Source organism: Loxodonta africana, chromosome X, assembly GCF_030014295.1.
Source record: "Loxodonta africana isolate mLoxAfr1 chromosome X, mLoxAfr1.hap2, whole genome shotgun sequence".
In the NCBI taxonomy this organism is placed as follows: Eukaryota; Metazoa; Chordata; class Mammalia; order Proboscidea; family Elephantidae; genus Loxodonta; species Loxodonta africana.
The window spans coordinates 103,283,552-103,308,476 of NC_087369.1; positions in this window are offsets into that span (position 1 = coordinate 103,283,552).

A 24,925-nucleotide genomic window follows, 5' to 3' on the forward strand; every position below is an offset into this window, starting at 1 on the left:
AGCCATCTGGGGACAGGACGTCAGAGCTCCAAAGGTGAAAACCATCAAGCTAGCTCACTCAAACAACACATTTGGGCATATAAAAACAAAACAAAGCAAGAAGCCATGGCACAGTAAGAAAATGTAAAATAAACGAATAAAGCAACTTATAGATGGCACAGAGACAACAGTCAATATCAAGTCATATAAAGAAACAACAAGATTGCTTCAACAAGCTCTCAAAACAAAGAACCAGGGGATCTTCTAGATGAAAATACCTTCCTGGAATTACCAGGGGCAGAATACAAAAGATTAATGTACAGAACCCTTCAGGACATCAGGAAGGAAATCAGGTGGTATGCAGAACAAGCCAAGGAACACACAGATAAAGCAATTGAAGAAATTAAAAAGATTATTCAGGAACTTAATAAAAAGTTTAACAAGCTGGAAAAATCCATAGACAGACAGCAATCAGAAATTCAGAACATTAACAATGAAATTATAGAAGTAGACAACTCAATAGAAAGTCAGAGGAGCAGAATTGAGCAAGTGGAGGGTAGAATTTGTGATTTTGAAGATAAAGCACTTAGCACCAATATATTTGAAGAAAAATCAGATAAAAGAATTAATAATAAAAAAAGAAGAAACCTTAAGAATCATGTGGGACTCAATCAAGAGAAAGAACCTACGAGTGATTAGAGTACCAGAACAGGGAGGGATAACAGAAAATGCAGAGAGAATTATTGAGGATTTATTGGCAGCAAACTTCCCTGATACCATGAAAGATGACAATATAACAAAGTTCGATGTTGATTGAACTCCACATAAGGTGGATTTTAAAAGAAAGTCACCAAGACATATTATAATCAAACTTGCCAAAACCAAAGATAAAGAGAGAATTATAAGAGCAGTGAGGGATAAACGAAAAATCACCTACAAAGGAGATCCAATAAGAATAAGCTCCGACTACTCAGCAGAAACCATGCAGGCAAGAAGACAATGGGATGACTTATATACAAAACTGAAGGGGAAAAAAGTTGCCAGCCAAGAATCATGTATCTAGCAAAACTGTCTCTCAAATATGAAGGTGAAATTAGGACATTTCCAGATAAACAGAAGTTTAGGGAATCCATAAAAACCAAACCAAAACTACTAGAAATACTGAAGGGAGTACTTTGGTTAGAAAATCAATAATATCAGCTATCAACCCAAGACTAGAACACTGGGCAGAGTAATCAGAAGTCAACCCAGACAGGGAAATCACAAAAATAAATCAAGATAAAAAATGCTCAAAACAAGGAAACAACGGTGTTATTATGTAAAAGAAGAAAACATTAAAACAATGAAGAAGGACTAAAAAATGTAGTCACAGATCTTCCATATGGAGAGGAACCGAAGGCGATACAAAAAAATAGAAGTTAGGTTTAAATTTAGAAAAATAGGGGTAAATAATAAGGTAACCACAAAGAAGAAAAACTACCCTACTCATCAAATAAAATACAAGAAAAAAATAGAGGCTCAGCAGAAACAAAATCAACAGTAACAAATATGAGGAAAGGACAATATATAAAGATAATCTACTCAGCACATAAAATTAAGTGGGAAAAAGAAACTGTCAACAACACACAAAAAAAGACATCAAAATGATAGCACTAAATTCATACTTATCCATAATTACTCTGAATGTTAATGGACTAAATGCACCAATAAAGAGACAGAGAGTAGCTGAACTGATTAAAAAACAAGATCCGTCTCTATGATGCCTACAAGAGACACACCTTAGAGATACAAACAAACTAAAACTCAAAGGACTGAAAAAAATATATTAACCTAACAACAATCAAAAAAGAGTAGGAGTGGCAATATTAATTTCTGACAAAATACACTTTGAAGTTAAATCCATCATAAAGGATAAGGAAGGACACGCTATAATGATTAAAGGGACAATATACAAAGAAGATATAATCATACTAAATATTTATGCACCCAATGACAGGGCTGCAAGATACATAAAACAAACTCTATCAGCATTGAAAAGTGAGATAGAGAGCTCCACAATAATAGTAGGAGACTTCAACACACTACTTTCGGTGAAGGACAGGACATCCAGAAAGAAGCTCAATAAAGACACGGAAGATCTAAATGTCACAATCAACCAACTTGACTTCATAGACATATACAGAACACTCCACCCAACAGCAACCAACTATACTTTCTTTTCTAGTGCACATGGGACATTCTTTAGAATAGACCACATATTAGGTCATAAAGCAAGCCTTAGCAGAATCCAAAACATTGAAATATTACAAAGCATCTTCTCTGACCATAAGGCCATAAAAGGGGAAATCAATAACAGAAAAAGCAGAGAAAAGAAATCAAACAATTGGAAACTGAACAATACCCTGCTCAAAAAAGACTAGATTATAGAAGACATTAAGGATGAAATAAAGAAATTCATAGAATCCAATAAGAATGAAAACACTTCCTATCAGAACTTTTAGGACACTAAGGGTATTTCAGAGAATAGAAAGACGGAATACTCCCAAACTCATTCTATGAAGCCAGTATATCCCTGATACCAAAACCCGGCAAAGGCACCACAAAAAAAGAAAATTACAGACCTATATCCCTCATGAACGTAGACGCAAAAATCCTCAACAAAATTCTAGCCAATGGAATTTAACAACATATCAAAAAAAAAAATTCACCAATAAAAAAAAAAAAATTCACTAAATGGTATTCATACCAGGTATGCAGGGATGGTTCAACATTAGAAAAACAATCAATTTAATTCATCACACAAATAAAACCAAAGACAAGAACCACATGATCTTGTCAATTGATGCAGAAAAAGCATTTGAAAAAGTTCAACACCCATTCATGATAAAAACTCTCAGCAAAATAGGAATAGAAGGAAAATTCCTCAACATAATAAAGGGCATTTATTCAAAACTAATAGCCAGCATTATCCCAAATGGAGAGAGCCTGAAAACATTCCCATTGAGATCAGGAACCAGACAAGAATGCCTTTTATCACTACTCTTATTCAACATTGTGCTGTAAGTCCTAGCCACAGCAATTAGGCTAGATAAAGAAATAAAGGTCATCCAGATTGGCAAGGAAGAAGTAAAAGTATCTCTATTTGCAAATGACAGGATCTTATACACAGAAAATCCTAAGGAATCATCAAGAAAACTACTGAAACTAATAGAAAAGTCAGCAAATATCAGGATACAAGATAAACATACATAAATCAGTTGGATTCCTCTATACCAACAAAAAGAACATTGAAAAGGAAAACACCAAATCAATACTATTTACGGTAGTCCCCAAGGAGATAAAATACTTAGGAATAAAACTTACCAGAGATGTAAAAGGCTTATACAAAGAAAACTACAAAACATTTCTGCAAGAAACCAAGAGACATACCTAAGTGGAAAAACATGCCTTGCTCATGGATAGGAAGATTTAACATTATAAAAATGTCTATTCTACCAAAAGTGATGTATACATTTAATGCAATTCCAACCCAAATTCCAATTAGATTTTTTAATAAGATGGAGAAACAAATCACCAACTTTATATGGAAAGGAAAGAGGCCACAGATAAGTAAAGCATTACTGAAAAAGAAGAACAAAGTGGGAGGCTTCAATCTTCCTAGTTTTAGAACCTGTTATACCACCACTAGTAGTCAAAACAGCCTGGTACTGCTACAACAACAGATGCATAGACCAATGGAACAGAATTGAGAATCCAGACATAAATCCATCTACATATGAGCAGTTGATATTTGACGAAGTCCCCAAATCAGTAAAATGCGGAAAAGACAGTCTTTTTAACAAATAGTGCTGGCATAACTGGATATCCATCTGCAAAAAAAATGAAAGAAGACCCACACCTCACACCATGCACAAAAACTAACTCAAAATGGATCAAATAACTAAATATAAAGTCTAAAACACTAAAGATCATGGAAGACAAAATAGGGACAAGATTAGGAGCTCTAATACGTGGCACAAACAGTATTCAAAACAGTACTAACAGTGCAGAAGAAAAGCTAGATAACTGGGAGCTCCTAAAAATCAGACAACTGTGCTCATCCAAAGCCTTCATCAAAAGAGTAAAAAGACTACCTACATAATGGGAAAAAGTTTTTAGCTATGACATTTCAGATCAGCGTTTGATCTCTAAAGTCTACATGATACTGCAGAAACTCAACTGCAAAAACACAAATAACTCAATTAAAAAACGGGCAAAAGATACGAACAGACACTTCATGAAAGAAGACATTCAGGCAGCTAACAGATACATGAGGAAATGCCCATGATCATTAGCCATTAGAGAAATGCAAATCAAAAGTACAATGAGATTCCACCTCACCCCAACAAAGCTGTCATTAATCCAAAAAACAAAAAATAATAAATGTTGGAGAGACTGTGGAGAGATTGGAACACTTATTCATTGCTGGTGGGAATGTAAACCGGTACAACTACTTTGGAAATCGATTTGGCGCTTCCTTAAAAAGCTAGAAATTGAACTACCATAATCCTACTCCTTGGAATATATCCTAGAGAAATAAGAGCCTTTACAAGAACAGATATATGCACACCAATGTTCATTGCAGCACTGTTTACAATACCAAAAAGATGGAAGCTACCAAGGTGCCCATCAACGGATGAATGGATAAATAAATTACTGCATATTCACACAGTGGAATACTAAAAAAAAAAAAAAATTACCCACTGGTAAATAACAGTGAGGAATCTGTGAAACATTTCATAACATGGAGGAACCTGGAAGGCAGTATGCTGAGTGAAATCAGGCAGTTGCAAAACGACAAATATCATATAAGACCACTATTATAAGAACATGAGAAATAGTTTAAACAGAGAAGAAAATATTCTTTGATGGTTACAAGAGGGGGAGGGAGCGAGGGTGAGAGAGGGGTACTCACTAATTACATAGTAGATAAAAACTGCTCTAGGTGAAGTGAAAGACAACACACATTACAGGTGAGGTCAACACAACTTGACTAAACCAAAGGGAAAGAAGTTTCCTGAATAAACTGAATGCTTCGGAGGCCAGAGTAGCAGGGGCAGGGGTTTGGAGACCATGATTTCAGGGGACATCTAAGTCAATTGGCATACAAAATCTATTAAGAAAACATTCTTTATCCCACTTTGGAGAGTGGCGTTTGGGGTCTTAAACTCTAGCAAGCATCAATTGGTCTCAACCCATGTGGACCAAAGGTGAATGAACAACACCCAGGACACAAGGTAATTATGAGCCCAAGAGACAGAAAAGGCTGCATAAACCAGAGACTACATCAGCCTGAGACCAGAGGAACTAGATGGTGCCAAGCTATAACTGGTGACTGCCCTGACAGGGAACACAACAGAGAACCCCTGAGGGAGCAGGAGAGCAGTGGGATACAGACCTCAAATTCTCGTAAAAAGACCAGACTTAATGGTCTGACTGAAACTAGAAAGACCCTGGAGGTCATGGCCCCAAGACCTTCTGTTAGCCCAGGACAGGATCCATTCCCAAAACCAACTTTTCAAAGAGGGGTTTGACTGGATAATGGAATGGAGAGGGATGCTGTTAAGGATTGAGCTTCTTGGACCAGGTGGACACTTGAGACTATGTTCTCATCTCCTGTCTGGTGGGGAGATGAGAGGGTAGAGCAGGTTAGAAGCTGGTGGAATGGACAGGAAAAGAGAGAGTAGAGGGAGGGAGTGGGCTGTGTCATTAGGGGGAAAGTATTGGGTGTATGTAGCAAGGTGTATATAAGTTTTTGTGTGAGAGACTGACTTGAGTTGTAAGCTTCCACTTAAAGCACAATAACCCAACGCACTGCCGTCAAGTCGATGCCGACTCATAGCGACCCTATAGGACAGAGTAGAAGTGCCCCAAAAGCACAACAAAAATTTTAAAAAAGAAAAAAAAAGCAGAATCCAATCCAGCACAGTAGCACAAACTGACAGATGCATTGTGAATAGTGCTGCGATAAACATTGGTGTTGAAGTTTTTATTTGCATTCCTGCTTTTAAGTTTTTTGTGTATATGCCTAGGATTGTAATTCCTGGGTCATAATGCACTAAGGTGTACCGGACCCAAACCATGGTGTTTTCAAATGCCTCATATGCATGGGAAAGCTGGACAGCGAATAAGGACGATCAAAGAAGAATTGATGCCTTTGAATTGTGGTCTGGGCAAAGAATGTTGAATACATTGTGGACTGCCAAAAGAGAGAACAAATCTGTTTTGAAAGAAGTACAACCAGAATGCCCCTTAGAAGTAAGGATGGTGAGACTACGTCTCACATACTTAGGACATATTTTCAGGAGGGACCAGTCCCTAGAGAAGGATATCATGCTTGGTAAAGTAGAGGGTCAGCGAAAAAGAGGAAGACCCTCAACTACATGGATTGACATGGTGGCTGCAACAATGGCCTCAAGCATAACAAAGACTGTGAGGATGGTGCAGAACTGGGCAGTGTTTCATTCTGTTGTACATAGGGTCTCTATGAGTGAGAACCAACTTGACAGCACCTAACAACACAACAACAACATGATAATTCTATATTTAACTTTTTGGTGAAACTGCCACACTGTTTTCCACAGCAGTGGTATCATGTTGCATTCCCACCAGCAATGGATGAAGGCTCCAATTTTTCCACATCTTTGCCGCCACCTGTTTTTTTTTTTTTTTTTTTAAATCATAGCCATTCTAATGAAGGTGAGGTTGTATCTCGTTGTAGTTTTCATTTCCATCTCTGTAATGATTAATGAGAGTCCCTGGGTAGTGCAACAGTTGCTAACAGAAAGGCTTCCAGTTGGAGTTCACCCAGAAGCACCTCTGAAGAAAGACCTAGTGATCTACTGAGGTATCATGAAAACCTTATGGAGTACAATTATGGAGTACAATTCTAGTGTGACACACATGGAGTCTCCATGAGTCAAAACAACTCAATGGCAACTTTTTTTTTTTTTTTTGGTTAATGACTAATGACATTGAGCATCTATTCATGTGCTTTTTGGCCATTTGTATATTCTCTTTGGTGAAATGTCTATTCAAGTTTTTGCTCATTTTTTGTTTGGGTTGTTTGTCTCATTTTCTGTTGGGTCCTGGAGGTTCTTTATATGTTATGGCCATTAAACCCTTATCAAATATATGATTCCCTCAATTTTTCCCAGTCTGTAGGTTGTCTCCCTGTTTTGTTGGTAAATTTGTTTGATAGCAGAAGGTTTTAATTTCGGTTCTGTCCTGTTTTTCTAGTTTGTCATTCGCTGGTCCTGCCTTTAGTGTCGTATCTAAGAATCCATTGTTAAAAACTGGGCTCTGAAGCAATACACCTATAGTTTTTAGTAAGATTGTTATGGCTTTAGTTCTCACATTTAGGTACATGATCCATTTGCTCTCTGTGAATTTTAGAATTATCAAATTCTAAATGCAGTGGAACAGAACTTCAAATTCTTAAAGAATCCAGACTTAGTGGACATATTGAGGTTGGAGGAGTCACCAAGACTATGTCCTGAGTTGCTCTTCAAACCCTATTCTTATTGTGAAGCTATTTCACTTTTCAATGCTGATAGAATTTGTTTTCTGTATCTTTCAGCCCTGTCATTGAGTGCATAAATATTTAGTATGGTTGTATCTTCTTGGTATATTGTCCCTTTAATCATTATAGGGTGTCCTTCCTTATCCTTTATGATGGATTTAACTTCAAAGTGTATTTTGTCAGAAATTAATATTGCCACTCCTGCTCGTTTTTGATGGTTGTTTGCTTGATATATTTTTTTCCATCCTTTGAGTTTTAGTTTGTTTGTGTCTCTAAGTCTAAGGTGTGTCTCTTGTAGGCAGCATATAGCTGGATCTTGTTTTTTAATCCATTCTCCACTCTCTCTCTCTTTTGGTGCATTTAGTCCATTTACATTCAGGGTAATTATGGATAGGTATTTTTTTTTTAATTTAGTGCTATCATTTTGATGTCTTTTTTTGTGTGTTGATGACAGTTTCTTTTTCCCACTTAATTTTACGTGCTGAGTAGATTATCTTTATATATTGTCCTTTCCTCATATTTGCTGTTGTTGATTTTGTTTCTGCTGAGTCTCTATTTTTTTCTTGTATTTTATTTTGATGAGTAGAGGATAGTTTGTCTCCTTTGTGGTTACCTTATTATTTACCCCTATTTTTCTAAATTTAAACCTAACTTTTATTTCTTTGTATCGCCGTATCTTCCTCTCCATATGGAAGATCTGTGATTACATTTCTTAGTCCCTGTTTATCATTTTAATGTTGTCTTCTTTTATATAATAACATTGCTGTTACCCCGTTTTGAGCTTTTTTTTTTTTTTTATCTTGCATTGTTTTTTTGGATTTCCTTGTCTGGGTTGCCTTCTGGTTGCTCTACCCACGGTTCTAGTCTTGGGCTGATACCTGACGTTATTGATTTTCTAACCAAAGAACTCCCTTTAGTATTTCTTGTAGTTTTGCTTTGGTTTTTACGAATTCCCTGAACTTGTGTTTATCTGGGAATGCCTTAATTTCACCTTCATATTTAAGAGGCAGTTTTACTGGATATATGATTCTTGGCGGGCAATTTTGTTCCTTCAATTTTTTAAATATGTCATCCCATTGCCTTCTTGCCTATGTGGTTTCTGCCGAATAGCCTGAGCTTATTCCTATTGGCTCTCATTTGTAGGTGACTTTCCGTTTATCCCTAGCTGCTCTTATAATGTTCTCTTTATCTTTGGTTTTGACAAGTTTAATTATAATATGTCTTGGTGACTTTCTTTTAAGATCTACCTTATGTGGAGTTTGATGAGCATCTGGGATAGATATCTTCTCATCTTTCACGATATCTGGGAAGTTTTCTGCCAACAAATCCTCAACAATTCTCTCTGTATTTTCTGTTATCCCTCCCTGTTCTGGTACTCCAATCACTTGTAGGTTATTTCTCTTGATAGAGTCCCACATGATTTTTAAGGTTTCTTCATTTTTTTTATTCTTTTATCTGATTTTTGTTCAAATATAGTAGTGCCAAATGATTTATCTTCAAGTTCAGAAATTCTAGCTTCTACTTGCTGAATTTTGCTCCTCTGACTTTCTATTGAGTTGTCTACTTCTGTAATTTCATTGTTAATCTCCTGAATTTCTGATTGCTGTCTGTCTATGGATTTTTCCAGCTTATTAAACTTTTCATTATGTTCCTGAATAATCTTTAATTTCTTCAATTGCTTTACCTGTGTGTTCTTTGGCTTGGTCTGCGTATTGCCTCTTTTCCTTCCTGATGTCTTGAAGGGTTCTGTATATTAAACTTTTGTTTTCTGCATCTGGTAATTCCAGGAATGCACTTTCATCTAGAAGATCTCTGGATTCTTTGTTCTGAGAGCCTGTTGAGGTGATCATGGTCTGTTTCTTTATGTGACTTGATATCAACTGTTGTCTCCGAGCCATATATAAGTTATTGTATTAGTTTATGCTTGCTTACTGTGTTGTAGCTGCTTGCTTTGTTTTGTTTTGGTATACCCATATGGGTTGCTTGAGTGAGCTAGCTTGATTATTTTGCCCTTAGAGCTCTGATGTCCTGTCCCCAGATGGCTAGAGCTGTTATCAAGTATATTAGTCTAGGAGTCCATTCAGTTTTCTCGTATGAATTCAGCTCAGGTTTTCAGGTAGCTGATCATCAAGTGTGTGGTACAGGCTCGGTCCTACAGTCTTAGAGGGGCAGGGGTGATTGGCATATATACTAGTATCTGATTGCAGCAGAAGGTCACACTCTGAACAAGGCAGGGGGCTGAGAACGAACCCCTGAGTGTCTCTGAGGAATGCACATCCCTGTTCCCTAGATCATGCAGGTGGGGGGGGGGTTCTGCATTTGGACCATGGGCACCCCAAGTTTCTGGTTGTAAGGACTGGGAGGTACCAGTTATCTTTGGACCCCTGTCGCAGGTGGCTGTGTGACCTGAGCAGAGTTACCAGTCCTTAGGTCCCCGATGCGGGTAGGTGAGGACCTTGTTTAATAGCCAAATCAATGTCAAAAGCCAAACACCCACCTCTCCACCACATAGCTGAAATGGTTGGAGTCTGCCAACAAGGGCCTATTCTCCCGAAATAGGCCCACACAGGTCCACGTGGAAGGGAAAGTTGCTCAAATCCACAGACTGTTTATGCCTAGACAGGAGTTGCTTCTGTCCTGAGCTCCCCCGGTTAGCGGAGCTAGCAAATTATCTTTTCCCCGAATTGCAAATTTTTTCCTTCCCCAAGGCTGGGAGGATGGCTCTAGGTGCTCAACAGTGCCTATCTCAGGCCCAGGGAATCCAGCCACTGAAGCCGGCTTGGGGGTGGGGGGGCACGGTAAAATATACCCAAGTACTTAGCTTTTGCCAAGAGAGCCATTCTTCTCAGGTTCTGGAGGTGTGAGTAGGCTCTGCGGCTTGTTGCTTCTCCCTGAGGAAACTGCAGCCGAATGCCGAATGCTAGTACCAGCCCACCACCGCCACCGCTCTGGGAATGGTGCCTGAGGGCTTCCCACGTTTCAGGTCCGGTAACTCCTCTCTACTTCTGAATGGTCTCTTCCTCCCCCTGCCCCTCAGTCCATTTTCTAAGCTTGCCTTTGAAGCTCAGGGTGCCCAGCTTGTCACAAATATACTCATTTCACTTGCTTTTTCAGGTCTTTGTTGTAAAGAGGGCTCGCTGGAAGCGTCTGTCTATTCTGCCATCTTGGCTCCGCCTCCTATTTTGGTCATTCTTATTCATTATCCAGCTTTCACATGCATATGAGGAAAATACCATGACCTGGGTCAGGTGCACCTTAGTCTTCAAGGTGATATCTTTGCTTTTCAACACCTTAAAGAGTTCTTTTGCAGCAGATTTGCCAAATGCAATGCATCTTACATTTTCTTGACTGCTGCTTCCATGGGTGTTGATTGTGGATCCAAGCAAAATGAAATTCTTGACAACTTCAATCTTTTCTCCATTTATCATGATATGGCTTATTGGCCCAGTTGTGAAGGTTGTTGTCTTCTTTATGTTGAGGTGCAATCCATACTGAAGACTGTTGTCTTTGATCTTCATCAGTGAGTGCTTCAAGTCCTTTTCACTTTCAGCAAGCAAGATTGTGTCATCTGCATAACGAAGGTTGTTAATGATCCTTCCTCCAGTCCTGATGCCACATTCTTCTTCATATACTCCAGCTTCTCGGATTATTTGCTCAGCATACAGATTGAATAGGTTCGGTGAAAGGATACAACCCTGATGCACACTTTTTCTGACTTTAAACCATGCATATCTCCTTATTCTGTCTGAAGAACTGCCCCTTGGTCTATGTAGAGAGTCTTTACGAGCACAATTAAGCTTTCTGGAATTCCCATTCTTCGCAATGTTATACATAATTTTTTATGATCCACATAGTCAAATGCCGTAGCACAGTCAATAAAACACAGGTAAACATCTTTCTCGTATCCTCTGCTTTCAGCCAGGATCCATCTGACATCAGCAATGATATCCCTGTTTCCACATCCTCTTCTGAATCCAGCCTGAATTTCTGGCAGTTCCCTGTCGATACACTGCTGCAGCCACTTTTGAATGGTCTTCAGGAAAATTTTACTTGTGTGTGAAGTTAATTATATTGTTCGATAATATCTGCACTTGGTTGGATCACCTTTCTTGAGAATAGGCATAAATGTGCATCTCTTCCAGTCAGTTGGCCAGGTAGCTCTCTTCCAAATTCCTTGGCATGGATAAGTGGGCACTTGCAGCACCGCTTGCGTTTGCTGAAACTTCTCAGTTGATATTCCATCAATTCCTGGAGCCTTGTTTTTTGCCAGTGCGTCTAGTGCAGTTTGGATTTCTTCCTTCACTGCAATCGATTCCTCATTATATGCTACCTCTTGAAATGGTTAGACATAGACCAATCCTTTTTGGTATAATGACTCTGTATTTCTTCCATCTTCTTTTGATGCTTTCTGCGTCGTTTAATGTTTTCACCTAGAATCCTTCACTATTGCAACTCGAGGCTTAAATTTTTCCTTCAGTTCTTTCAGCTTGAGAAATGTCGAGCGTGGTCTTCCCTTTTGGTTGTCTCCCTCCAACTCTTCATACATGTCATTATTGTACTTTGTCTTCTCGAGCTGCCCTTTGAAACCTTCTGTTCAGTTCTTTTACTTCATCGTTTCTTCCTTTTGCTTTAGCTGCTGGAGGTTCAAAAGCAAGTTTCAGAGTCTGACATTCATTTTGGTCTTTTCTTTCTTTCCTGTCTTTTTAAGCACCTCTTGCTTTCTTCATGTATGATGTCCTTGGTGTCATTCCACAACTCCTCTGGTCTTCTGTCGTTAGTGTTCAGTGTGTCAAATCTATTTCTGAGATGGTCTCTAAATTCAGGTGGGATGTACTCAAGGTCATACTTTGGCTCTCGTGGACTTGTTTTAATTATCTTCAGTTTCAGTTTTAACTTGCTTATGAACAATTGATGGTCTGTTCCACAGTTGGCCCCTGGCCTTGATCTGACTGATGGTATAGAGGTCTTTCATTGTCTCTTTCCACAGAGGTAGTCTATATAGAATCCAGCTAAGATTCTGAAAGGGAATGAATTGAATCTGTAGATTAATAAGAGGGGTATTGCCATCTTGGCAACATTAAATCTTCTGGTCCATGAACATGGCATAGTTTTTCATTGTTTTCATCTTCTTTACTTTCTTTTAACAATAGTTTCTAATGTTCAGAGAATAAATTTTGCACTTATTTTGTTTAATTTTTTCCTGTTTTTTTCTTTTTGATACTGTTGTAGATTTATTGTTTCCTTAATTTTATTTTTGGATTGTTCATTTACAGTATATAGAAATGCAATTAATTTATTTTTATTGATATTTTATCCAGCAACTTTGCTGAATTCATTTATTAGTCCTAGTATTTTTTTATCAGATTCTTTAGGGTTTTATATACAGTATACAAGATTAGGTCACCTGTGAAAAGAAATAGTTTTATGTCTTCCTTTCCAATCTGGATTCCTACCTATTTTCCTGCCTAAATTACCCTGGGTAGAAAATCCTGTAGAATGTTAAATAGAACTTACATGATTGCACACCTACAGTCGTCTTGTTTCTGATTGGCAGGAAATATCCAGTCTTTCACTAAAAAGTGTTAACTGTGGGTTTTTCATAGAAGCTCTTTGTCAGATTGAAGAAGTTTCTTCTATTCCCGGTTTGTTGAGGTTTTTTTTAAGCTTATCATTAAGTGTATTAGATTTTGTCAAATGTGTTTCCTGTGTCTACTGGGTTGATCATATGGTTTTGTCTTTTATTCTATTGATATGGTGTATTGCATTACTTAATTTTCAGGTTATAAACCAACCTTGAATTCTCAGGATAAATCCCACTTATTATGGTGTTCTGTTTATATGTTGCTAGATTTGGTTTACTAGTATTTTTTCATGATTTTTGTATCCATATTTATTAGTTTTTTTTTGGTCTGTAGTATACTTCTCTTGTTTTTATTTAATTATTCTGATTTTGATATCAGAGTAAAATGAATATTTTGGGATGTGTCCCCTACTCTTTTTCTTCTTTAATAAAATTTGTGAAGAATTAATACTAATTCTTCTTTTAAGTATTTTGCAGAATTCACCAGTGAAGACACATTTGTATGTGTGTGTTTTTTTGTCTAGGGGTGGTGAGTAGCTTTTGATTCCTAACTCAATTTATTTTCTTGTTATTGATCAATTTTAAATAACCTATTTTATTTTGGGTTGGCTTACGTAGTTGTTGTCTTTCTAAGAATTTATTCAATTTATCTAAGTTATCTAATTTTTTGCTACATAATTGCTCATAGTATTCTTTTGTAATCCTTTTTATTTCATTAGGTCCGTGGTAATGTCTCCAGTTTCATTTCTGATTTTAGTAATTAGATTATTTTCTTGTTCAATCTAGCTAAGGGTTCATCAGTTCTGTTGATCTTTTCAAATAGTCACCTTTTGGTTTCATGGATTTTCTCTATTATTTTTCTATACCCTGTTTCATTATGTTCCTCCAGAATCTTAGTTATTTCCCCCCTTCTGCTTGCTTTAGGTTTAGTATACTTTTCTTTTTCCAGGGTTTAAGATGGTGGTGGATTGGGTTAATGATTTGAGATCTTTGTTCATTTTTAGTATTGACATTACAGCTATAAATTTTCTGCTAAGCACTACTTTACCTGTATCTAATAAGTTTTGGTATTTTACGTCTTTATTTTAACTCCTCTCAACGTATTTTCTAATATCCCTTGTGACTTCTATTTTGCCACATTAGTTTTTTAGGTATGTGTTAATTTCCATGTATTTCGAGTTTCCCAAATTTCTTTCTGTTATGGATTTGTAATTTCATCCCACTGTGGTTGGAGAACACATTTTTTATTATTTAATCCTTTTAAATTTATTGAGATTTGTTTTGTGGTATATCCTGGACAATGTTTTATGTGTACTCAAGAACAATATATAGTCTGCTGTTCTTGGGTAGAGTGTTCTAAAGATATGTAGTAGGTCTAGTTGGTTTATAGTAATGGTTCAGTTTTCCATTTCCTTGCTAGGTGCATATATGCTTTTAACTATTTTATATTTCAAAAAGATTAACCCATTTATCATTACAAAATATTTGCTTTTCTGTGGTTGTTGTTTGCATGATGTATTTCCATCCTTTTCCTTTCAAACTATACGTATCTTTAAACCTGAAATGTGTATGCTGTAGACAGAATATATTTGGCTGTTGTTTAAATTTTATTCAGTTTCACATTATCTGCCTTTGATTTGATTTTTAAATCCATTGACATTTCATGTTATTATTGCTATCGATAGGTTTATGTCTGCAATTTTATTTCATTTTATTTCTCATTGTGCTTTAGGTGAAAATTTACAGTGCAATTTAGATTCTCATTCAAAGATTTACACACAAATTGTTTTGCGACATTGATTGCAGTCCCCATATTGTGTCAGTACTCTCCCCTTTTCCCTTTCCACCCTGGGTTCCCAATGTCCATAAGTCCAGTCCAGTTTTCCTGTCCCTTCTTGTCTTCTCCTCTTTATTTTTGGGCAGGTGTTGCCAAGAAGCACGTTCCTCATGTGTATTATTGTTTGCATTACAGGACTGTCTAATCTTTGACTGGGAAACACTGGTGTCTTAGTGGTTAAGTGCTCTGGCCGCTAACTAAAATGTCAGCAGTTCAAATCCACCAGGTGCTCCTTAAACTCTATGGGACAGTTCTAATCTGTTCTGTAGGGTCACTATGAGTCGGAATCAACTAGACAGCAACAGGTTTTTTGGTTTTTGATTAATCTTTGGCTGAAAGGTGGACTTCGGGACTGGCTTCAGTTCTGAGTATCCAGGGACCATAGTCTCATGGTTCCTCCAACCTCTGTCAGCCCAGTAAATCTAGTCTTTTTTTTGTGTGTGTATGAACTTGAATTTTGTTCTACATTTTTCTTCTGCTCTGTCCAGAACTCTTTATTGTGATTCCTGTCAGAGCAGTTGCTGGTGATATCAGGCACCATCTAATTCTTTTGGGCTCAAGCTGATAGAGGCTGTGGTTCATGTGGTCCATTAAACCTTTGGACTAATTGCTCCCATAAGTCTTTGGTTTTCTTTGCTCTCCTTTGCTTTGGACATAAAGATAGCAATAGTTGTATCTTAGATGGCTGTTTGCAAACTTTTAAGACTCCAGGCACTACTCACCAAAGTAGGATATAGAACATTATCTTTAAGAACTATGTTATGCCAATTGACTTAGATGTCCCCCTAGACCCTGCCCCTCAGCCCTCAACCTCAGTAACTCAGTCCTTCAGGGTGTTTGGGGGTGTCTAGGAAACTTCTATGACTTTGCTTTGGTCAAGTTATGCTGACTTCTCCTATATTGTGTGCTTAGTTTCTCTTCACCAAATTTAACACTTGTCTACTCTTTAGTTACATTTGCCCTCCCCACCCCTCCTTTCCCTATAACCATCAACGATTGTTTTTGTTTTTCCTGTGTGTAAACCTTTTCTTGGGTTTTTACAATAGTGGTCTCTCAAAATACTTGTCCTTTTGTGATTGGCTTATTTCACTCAGCATAATGCCCTCCAGATTCACCCATGTTGTGGGATGTTTTGTGGATTCATCATTGTTCTTTATCATTGTGTATTATTCCATTACGTTTATGTATCATAATTTATTTATCCATTCATCTGTTGATAGGCACTTAGGTTGTTTCCACCTTTTTAATATTGTGAATAATGCTGCAATGAACATGGGTGTGCACATGTCTATTCATACGACAGCTCTTATTTCTCTAGGATATATTCCTAGGAGTAGGATTGCTTGATGGTATGGTATTTCTATTTCTAACTTTTTGAGGAGGTACCATATTGTTTCCCATGGTGGTTGCATCATTTTACATTCCTATCAGCAATTTTTTTTTTTTTTTTATCAGCAGTGCATAAGGCAACATTTCCAACACTTTGTTATCTTTTTTTTTTTTTTGTTTTGATTAGTGCCAGTAATGTCTGGGTGAGACGATAGCTCATTGCAGTTTTGTTTTGCGTTTCTTTAATGTTTAATTATTGCTAGCATTTCCTTTTGTGTTTCTTAGCCACGTGAAAGTCTTCTTTTTATTTTTAATTTTTTTAATTGTGCTTTAAGTGAAAGTTACAATTCAAGTCAGTTTCTCATACAAAAATTTATACACACATTGTTATGCGACCCTATTTGCTCTCCCTACAGTATGATAGCACACTCCTTCTCTCCACCCTGTATTTCCAGCTCCTGTCCCCCTCTGCCTTCTCATCTCACCTTCACACAGCAGCTGTGTGCATAGTCTCATGTGTCTACTTGAGCTAAGAAGCACACTCCTCACCAGTGTCATTTATGTCTTATAGTTCAGTCTAATCTTTGTCTGAAGAGTTGACTTCGGGAACGGTTTTAGTTTTGGGCTAATAGACAGTCCAGGGGCCATGATCTCTGGGGTCCCTCCAGTCTCAGTCAGACCATTAAGTGTGTTCTTTTTACTAGAATTTGAGGTCTGCATCCCACTTTTCTCCTGCTGCATCAGGAATTCTATGCTCTGTTCCCTGTTAGAGCAGTCCTTGGTGGTAGCCGGGCACAACTAGTTCTTCCAGTCTCAGGCTGATGGAGTCTCTGGTTTATGTGGCCCTTTCTGTCTCTTGGGCTCATATTTGCCATGTGTCTTTGGTGTTCTTCATTCTCGTTTGCTCCAGGTGGGTTGAGACCAATTGATGCATCTTAGATGGCCACTTGCTAGCTTTTAAGACCCCATACACCACTTGCCAAAGTGGGATGCAGAAAGCTTTCTTAATACACTTTGTTATATCAATTGACTTAGATGTCCCCTGAAACCATGGCCTCCAGTCCCCCACCCCTGCTACCCTGTCCCTCGAAGTGTTTGGTTGTATTCAGGAAACTTCTTAGCTTTTGGTTTAGTCCAGTTGTGCTGACTTCCCCTGTATTGTATGTTGTCCTTCCCTCAACTAAAATAATTCTTGTCTACTATCTAATTAGTGAACACCCTCTCCCTCCCTCCCCACCCTCATAACCATCAAAGAATGCTTTCTTCTGTGTTTAAACTTTTTCTTAAGGTCTTATGATAGTGGTCTCATACAATATTTGTCCTTTTGAGACTAATTTCACTCAGCATAATGCCTTCCAGATTCCTCCATGTTATGAGATGTTTCACAGATTCATCACTGTTCTTTATCATTGTGTGGATATACTAGAATTTGTTATCCATTCATCCATTGATGGGCACTTTGGTTGTTTCCACCTTTTAGCTACTGTGAACAGTGCTACAATGAACATGGGTGTGCATATATCTACTCATGTGAGGGCTCTTACTTCTCTAGGATATATTCCAAGGATTGGGTTTGCTGGATCATATGGCAGTTCTATTTTCAGCTTTTTAAGGAAGCACCAAATCGATTTCCATGGTGGTTGTACCATTTTACATTCCCACTAGCAGTGTATAAGTGTTCCAGTCTCTCTACAACGTCTCCGACATTTATTATTATTATTTTTTAATTAATGCCAGCCTCGTTGGGGTGAGATGGCATCTCATTGTAGTTTTCACTTGCATTTCTCTAAAGGCTAATGATCCTGAGCATTTCTTCTTGTATCTGTTAGCCACCTGAATGTCTTCTTTGTTGAAGTGTCTGTTCGTGTCTTTTGCCCATTTTTTAATTGGGTTATTGTCTTCTTGTTGTTGAAGTTTTGCTGTGTTTCATAGGTTTTAGAGATGAGACACTGATTGGATTTGTCACAGCCCAAAATTTTTTCCCAGTCTGTAGGTTGTCTTTTTACTCTTTTTCTGAAATCTTTGGGTGAGCATAAGTGTTTGATTTTTAGGAGCTCCCAGTTACTTTTTTTTTTTTTTTTCCCAGTTACCTAGTTTCTCTTCTGGTGTTTGTTCATTGTTAATAATGTTTTTTATGCTGTTTGCTATTTATTAAGGCTCCTAGTGTTGTCTGCATTTTTTCTTCTACGATCTTTATCTTTTTAGATTTTATATTTAGCACTTTGATCCATTTTAAGTTAGTTTTTGTGCATCGTGTGAGGTATGGATCTTGTTTCCTTGTTTTTGCAGGTGGGTATCCAGTTATGCCGGCACCATTTGTTAAAGAGAATGCCTCTTCTCCCATTTAACGGACTTTGGGCCTTTGTCAAATATCAGCTGCTCATAGGTGGATGAATTTATGTCTGTATTCTCAATTCTGTTTTATTGGTCTATGTTTCTGTTGTTGTACCAGTACCAGGCTGTTTTGACTACTGCGGTGATATAATAGGTTTAATCAGGTAGTGTGAGGCCTCCCACTTCGTTCTCCTTTTTTAGTAATGCTTTACTTATCTGAGGCCTCTTACCTTTCCATTTGAAGTTGGTGATTTGTTTCTCCATCTCATTAAAAAATGCCATTGGAATTTGGATTGGAATTGCATTGTTTCTATAGATCGCTTTAGTAAAATAGACATTTTCACAATGTTGAGTCTTCCTATCCATGAGCAAGGTATGTTTTCCCACTTATGTAGGTCTCTTTTGGTTTCTTGCAGCACTGTCTTGTAGTTTTCTTTGTACAGGTCTTTTACATCTCTGGTAGATTTATTGCTAAGTATTTTATCTTCTTGAGGGCTATTGTAAATGGTATTGATTTGGCGATTTCCTCTTCCGTGTTCTCTTAGTGGTGTAGAGGAATCCAACTGATTTTTGTGTGTTTATCTTGTATCCTGATATTTGCTGAACTCTTCTATTAGTTCCAGTAGTTGCTATGGATTCTTTAGGGTTTTCTGTGTATAAGATCATATCATCTGCAAATAGAGATACTTTTAGTTCTTCCTTACCAATTTGGATGTCCTTTATTTATTTTTCTAGCCTAATTTCTTTGGCTAGGACATCCAGCACAATGTTGAATAAGAGTGGTGATAAAAAGCATCCTTGTCTGGTTCCCATTCTCAAGGGGAATGCTTTCAGACTATCTCCATTTCGGATGATGTCAGCTATTGGTTTTGTATAAATGCCCTTTATTATGTTGAGGAATTTTCTTTCTATTCCTATCTTGCTGAGAGTTTTTATCATGAATGGGTGTTGGACTTTGTCAAATGCCTTTTCTGCATCAATCGATAAGATTGTGTGTTTCTTGTCTTTTGTTTTATTTATGTGATGGATTACATTGATGTTTTTCTAATGTTTACCCATTCCTGCAAACCTAGTATGAATCCCACTTGATCATGGTGGATTAATTTTTTGATATGTTGTTGAATTGTATTGGCTAGAGTTTTGTTGAGCATTTTTGTGTCTAAGTTCATAAGGGGTATATGTCTGTAATTTTCCTTTTTTGTGGTGTCTTTACCTGGTTTTAGTATCAGAGTTATGCTGGCTTCTGAAAGTCTTCTTTGGAAATGTCTGTTCATATTCTTTGTGCATTTTTTATTGTAATATTTATATATTTGTTGTTGAGGTGTTGAAGTATTCTGTAAATTTTAGCAATTAGACCCCTGTTGGATATTTAATAGCCAATTTTTTTTCCCAGTCTGTAAGTTTTCTTTTTACTCTTTTGATGAGGTTTTATGATAAGCATAAGTGTTCAATTTTTAGGAGCTCCCAATTATCTAGTTGACCTTCTGGTGTTTGTGTATTGTTAGTTATGGTTTATATTGCATTTATGCCATGTAGTAGGGTCCTTGTCATTGTCCCTATCTTTTTCTGTGATCTTTATTAATTCAGGTTTTATATTTAGATCTTTGATCTGTTTTGAGTTAGTTTTTGTGTATGGTGTGAAGTATGGGTCCTGTTTCATTTATTTTACAGATGAACATCCAGTTTTACCAGCACCAATTGTTAAAAAGACTGTGTTTTCCCCTTTTAATGGACTTTGGTCCTCTGTCAAAGATTAGCTTACCATAAGTTGGTGAATTTACGTCTGGGCTCTTGATTCTGTTCCACTGGTCTATGTGTGTCATTGTACTAGTACAAGGCTGTTTTGACTATCGTGGCTATATGGTAGGTTCTGAGATTAGGTAGTGTGAAGCCTCCTACTTTAGTTTTTTCCTTCAATAATACTTTGCTTATTTGGAGGCTTTTTCTTTTCCATATAAATTTAGTGATTAGTTTTTCTATCTCCTTAAAGAATGCTGTTGGTATTTGGATCAGGATTGCATTTTATCTGTAGATCACTTCAGGTAAAACTGACATTTTTGTAATTTTTTTCTATAAGCCTCTTGCCCTTTTGATAATCTATTTCTCTTTTATTACCATTTTCTTTTCATATTAAGTGAGTATTTTCTAATGTAGCATTTTAACATCTGTAATGATATTTTCAGTACATTTTATTTATAATTGATATTAATATATTAACACATTTTATGTAGCATAAATGCCAACATTTTTCACAGATGGCAGTGTATTTTTATTCTTTGATCCTTGTGTTTTTTTTTTTTTTTTTTGCCAGACATGGTAATGTTTTAGGTAATCAAATTCATTACAATTTTCCCCTTTGACTTCTAAATAATGAACCTCCATTATGAAATATTTCCCCATTGCCAGGTTATAAAGTAATCCACTTTTTCTATTATTTTATATAGTTTCATTTTTTACTTTTTATTCTATGCTCTATTTGAAATTTATTCTGGTGTGAAGTGTGAAACATAGATCCTATTTTAAGTTTTTTTTTCCAACCATGCTGTTTACTTGTCACGACACTACTTAATACAATGTCCATTTTTTCCTCATTGATTTGAGGTGCTGCCTTTATTGTATAGTAAATTTCTGGGTAAACTTGGTTTGTTTTGGGTATTTTTTCTTGTGTTTCATTGGTCTCTATGTCTGTTCATGTGCTTATTTCACATTTTTTTTTAACTTTTATTGAGCTTCAAGTGAACCTTTACAAATCAAGTCAAACTGTCACATGTAAGTTTATATACACCTTACTCCGTACTCCCACTTGCTCTCCCCCTAATGAGTCAGCCCTTCCAGTCTCTCCTTTTGTGACAATTTTGCCAGCTTCCAATTCTCTCTATCCTCCCATCCCCCCTCCAGACAGGAGATGCCAACACAGTCTCAAGTGTCCACCTGATACAAATAGCTCACTCTTCATCAGCATCTCTCTCCTACCCACTGTCCAGTCCCTTTCATGTCTGATGAGTTGTCTTAGGGAATGGTTCCTGTCCTGGGCCAACAGAAGGTTTGGGGACCATGACCGCTGGGATTCCTCTAGTCTCAGTCAGACCATTAAGTACGGTCTTTTTGTGAGAATTTGGGGTCTGCATCCCACTGATCTCCTGTTCCTTCAGGGGTTCTCTATTGTGCTCCCTGTGAGGGCAGTCATCGGTTGTGGCTGGGCACCAACTAGTTCTTCTGGTCTCAGGATGATGTAGGTCTCTGGTTCATGTGGCCCTTTCTGTCTCTTGGGCTCATAGTTATTGTGTGACCTTGGTGTTCTTCATTCTCCTTTGATCCAGGTGGGTTGAGACCAATTGATGCATCTTAGATGGCCACTTGTTAGCATTTAAGACCCCAGATGCCACATTTCAAAGTGGGATGCAGAATGTTTTCATAATAGAATTATTTTGCCAGTTGACTTAGAAATCCCCTTAAACCATGGTCCCCAAACCCCCTCCCTTGCTCCGCTGACCTTTGAAGCATTCAGTTTATCCCGGAAACTTCTTTGCTTTTGGTCCAGTCCAGTTGAGCTGACCTTCCATGTATTGAGTATTGTCCTTCCCTTCACCTAAAGTAGTTCTTATCTACTAACTAATCAGTAAAAAACCCTCTCCCACCCTCCCTCCCTCCCCCACTCATAACCAGAAAAGTATGTGTTCTTCTCAGTTTATACTATTTCTCAAGATCTTATAATAGTGGTCTTATACAATATTTGTCCTTTTGTCTCTGACTAATTTCGCTCAGCATAATGCCTTCCAGGTTCTTCCATGTTATGAAATGTTTCAGAGATTCTTCACTGTTCTTTATCGATGCGTAGTATTCCATTGTGTGAATATACCACAATTTATTTATCCATTCATCCATTGATGGACACCTTGGTTGCTTCCAACTTTTTGTTATTGTGAACAGAGCTGCAATAAACATGGGTGTGCATATATCTGTTTGTGTGAAGGCTCTTGTTTCTCTAGGGTATATTCCGAGGAGTGGGATTTCTGGGTTGTATGGTAGTTCTATTTCTAACTTTTTACGAAAACGCCAGATAGATTTCCAAAGTGGTTGTACGATTTTACATTCCCACCAGCAGTGTATAAAAGTTCCAATTTCTCCGCAGCCTCTCCAACATTTATTCTTTTGTGTTTTTTGGATTAATGTCAGCCTTTTTGGAGTGAGATGGAATCTCATCATAGTTTTAATTTGCATTTCTCTAATGGCTAATGATCGAGAGCATTTTCTCATGTATATGTTAGCTGCCTGAATATCTTCTTTAGTGAAGTGCGTGTTCATATCCTTTGCCCACTTCTTGATTGAGTTGTTTGTCTTTTTGTGGTTGAGTTTTGACAGAATCATATAGATTTTAAAGATCAGGCGCTGGTCAGAGATGTCATAGCTGAAAATTCTTTCCCAGTCTGTAGGTGGTCTTTTTACTCTTTTGGTGAAGTCTTTAGATGAGCATAGGTGTTTGATTTTTATCTGGTTTCTCTTCGTCATTTTTGGTAATGTTTTGTATTCTGTTTATGCCTTGTATTAGGGTTCCTAAGGTTGTCCCTATTTTTTCTGCCATGATCTTTATCATTTTAGTCTTTATGTTTAGGTCTTTGATCCACTTGGAGTTAGTTTTGTGCTTGCTGTGAGGTATGGGTCCTGTTTCATTTTTTTGCAAATGAATATCCAGTTATGCCAGCACCATTTGTTAAAAAGACTATCTTTTCCCCAATTAACTGACACTGGGCCTTTGTCAAACATCAGCTGCTCATACGTGGATGGATTAATATCTGGGTTCTCAATTCTGTTCCACTGGTCTATGTGCCTGTTGTTGTACCAATACCAGACTGTTTTGACTACTGTGGCTGTATAATAGGTTCTGAAATCAGGTAGAGTGAGGCCTCCCACTTTCTTCTTCTTTTTCAGTAATGCTTTGCTTATCCGGGGCTTCTTTCCCTTCCATATGAAGTTGGTGATTTGTTTCTCTATCACCTTAAAAAGTGACATTGGAATTTGGATCGGAAGTGCATTGTATGTATAGATGGCTTTTGGTAGAATAGACATTTTTACTATGTTAAGTCTTCCTATCCATGAGCAAGGTATGTTTTTCCACTTAAGTATGTCCTTTTTAATTTGTTTCTCCATCACATTAAAAAATGACATTATTTCACATTGTTTTAATAGCAGTAGTTTTAAAGTATGCTTTGATAACTTCTACAGGATTATTTTGAGCTTTTTATTTGCCCTAGCTGGCCAGTCCATAGAACTAAGTGCAACAATGCAGTGTTGTGGTGACATTTTATCTTAATACCTAAGAAGAAATAAACCATCTTTATTGCTATAAATTTTATTACAAATTGAAGTGTATTAAGTTACAATAAATATCAAAATATATGCCTTTATTTTCTCTATTACCTTGGCTGGATGCATTTTGAAATCTTTGACATAAAAATTATTTTATTTCTCCGCAAAGTTCAAAGATAAGTTGAGAAATTTTACTAGTATACAGTGTAATGTAAATGATTAGTACACTAGTAAAGACAATTTGGTTGCAAGTAACAGAAACTAAATCAGATTGGTTTAAGGAACAAAAAGGGAAGGTTGAACATTGTTAGTGATATTGGAAACCCTGGTGGAGTAGTGGTTAAGTGCTATGACTGCTAAACAAAAGTTTGGAAGTTTGAATCCACCAGGCATTCCTTGGAAATTCTATGGGGCAGTTCTACTCTGTCCTATAGGGTCGCTATGAGTCAGAATCGACTCGAAGGCAATAGGTTTGGTTTTGGTTTTTTAGTTAGTGATATTAGCGTTCTTTATGGAATACAAAAATAGCGAATGGGATGGGAATCCTGTAGGGAACCTAGAAATTGTTTTGCTGGTGTTTTTGCTTTGTCCTTTGAGTCTACTTATCTCTGTGTGTTTACTGCATTTTCCTTTCTTTAGTTTACATGGCAGAACACTTTTGCAAAAAGCTGCTGAGTTTCAGCCACATGGAGACAGATTCACTTCTCTTTCTAAGTTCAAGTTTTAACAGTCCTGGATAAATGAGTGTAACTTGTGCAGCTTTGCTCAGATTCCCTCATCTGAACCTGTCAAATATAATTAGCAACAGGGCTGTATTATACTAACAGTTTTTCCTGTAAAAACCACATGTGTCAGTTGGAGAAAGAGTACCCAGCAAAAGGAATATTCTGGGAAATAACAACTAGATGTTTCTTACAGATAGTGAGCCTTGGTGAAATAAACAATAACACATTGCACACAAAGAATCTTATTCAATAACTGATTTTTTTCCTACACC